General features: G+C 33.9%; 1 pseudogene; it reads right to left on the reverse strand.

Annotated features, from left to right (window-relative positions):
- Positions 1-327: 327 nt before the first annotated feature.
- On the reverse strand, positions 328-1,092 carry LOC149204597 (uncharacterized; annotated as a pseudogene).
- Positions 1,093-2,323: the final 1,231 nt, after the last annotated feature.

A 2,323-nucleotide genomic window follows, 5' to 3' on the forward strand; every position in this document is an offset into this window, starting at 1 on the left:
AAGAGTTGGTTGTTACACGCATTTAAAATCTATCCCATTTCCTATTGGATCATTGTTTTCATATTGATGTTGTATATTCTAGATCATTTGATTAAAAATTTGTAAGTCTATCTAAATGTATTCATGATTTGGCAAGCGTATTTTGATGTAAATGATGCTTATATATCTTCAAGAAAGACTTTTCCTAGAGTGGACAATGAGGTAGTACAAAAAGTTATATGTTGACAAATTCTATGTTCCTAGTGTTTGACTTATTATTTTCAATTTATTGGTTATATCATTGTTTCCACTTCTTGCATCTTAAATTACTTTATTCACATTGTATGCTCACTTTTCTTGGGCTATATTGATCTCATTCTTTTGGTTTTGCTCCAAATATCTTAGTGAATTGTTGTCACTATCTTTTAAAATTAATGGTTGCAGATTCTTCACTAGCATCCTAAAGTGGAGGCAAATAGATTCAACTACTTTTAGTGTCATGGTTATATTGTTCACCATTATATAATCACTTGAAATATTCTAAAACAACCCCATTATAGTTAGAACCAGATTCCCACAATCTAGCTATGTTAGCATGATCAACATGATCCAATGTTTCATGATGAGAATAAATTAACAACTTCATATTCAGGGATCTCATGTAATCACTGTCATTCATGGATGATGTAGTGTAAGTCCATTACTTCCTTCTTCTTTTTTTAGTTTTTTTTTCTGAATTTGGATTACAAAAAAAGGAGCCTTCAATTGGGTTCAAGATGTTGTAGTCATGCAATGTATTTTAAATTGGGAATCCTTGAACATGCATACCATTGTGCCAGTGTAATATATATTGCAAATTATTGTTCTTACATTTTTTGTTTCTAGAGATGGTTAAAATTCTTGAATTTTTAGTAGCTTACTCTCATTCCCGAGAGTTGCATATTCTTCGAACAATAACTACGGAAAATTAATATGTACTTTGGAAGCCTCAATATTCTTTGAGATTATCTAACCCTTAACAAGCTCTTTCTCTATCCAAGAGTTATAGTAATTTTAAATATCATTATCTATTCTTCTAGGTGGATGGAATTCTATGTATCCCCACCTGCACATATTTAATCCATTAAAACATATCTTGATGTCAATCCTTTAATGAACCAACTTGAACTAATAAATCGATGACACTTAAACCAACATGTTTCTAAAAATGGTATGCAGATGAATCATAAGCTTTTATTCATTTGGATTAAAACTACCTCAATTGATATCAACTCTCAAGTAGTTGATCCATCAAAATTTGTAGCTCTTTCCACAATGAATGTTGAATACCTACCATGAAAGTAAATATAAATCGATGCACAATAATGCTAAAAAAACCATAGTTTTGGTTGTTGTTAGGAATCTTATTATCGGGTAAGGAGGTTTCATAGCAATAGGCATTGTTGGTCCCACATTTTTTCAGCCAAGATTTGCACAAGGACGAAGTTTTAGGAGTCTCTCGATTTATTGGAGATTTGACAAAGAGCCATGGCCTTACCATCTCCACACCGGAGGAACTCTTGGAGTGGACTCGCCGTGTAGAGCCTTGAAAAGCTATTTTCGCTACTAGACTCATTGTGTAGAGACCCAAAAAGCTATTTTTCGGGCTATTGATGTGATGACACTAAAGAAACTTTACTGACTACATTTAATGGTTATGTGCTTAAACCCCATGGTAAGAGAATAACAATGTTCAAAGCTGATGAGTGAAGCCCAATAAATGCCATATGGCCAAAGCTTGATCCTTTGAAGGAGAGTATCAAAATTGATCCTATCTTCATGACTCATCATTCTCACCCATGGTTGAGGCTACATCCACACGTATGTTTACCAGGCTATTGAAAATGATCTATTAGCTTTTCCACAACGTCAAACAAATAAAGCACGTTGAAACATAACAAGTTCATCTCTGCACGTTGTGAACTTGGTCAAGTATTTTGGAATGGTCTCACCTTTCTCCATCTTGATTTTTCAAAGTTTATCTTTTAGTGCCAACTTCCTATGGTGACTGATGTTCTGGAAAAGGTCTTTCAATTCTTTCCACATAGAATATAGAGTTTCCTTCCCATGGAGACTTGAGACAATGTAGTCTTGAACTCCCTCAAGGATTATGTGCCTCATCTTCGCCACACAATTATTCCATTCAGCAAGATCTTTTCCAGAAATCAGTTTGCAGGATAAAAGAATGTGTATGGTCAAAGGCTTCGAAATATCCCTATGTTATACATTTAACAGTTGAGACAAAATTGTTCATATTTCCCCTCATATTTTCCTCATTCTCCTTGAGAAGATGTTCTTTCTCGCC

This window comes from Pinus tabuliformis, chromosome 1_2 (genome assembly GCF_031772625.1).
Source record: "Pinus tabuliformis cultivar Carrire ecotype Pingquan chromosome 1_2, CPIR1, whole genome shotgun sequence".
Classification (NCBI taxonomy): domain Eukaryota; kingdom Viridiplantae; phylum Streptophyta; class Pinopsida; order Pinales; family Pinaceae; genus Pinus; species Pinus tabuliformis.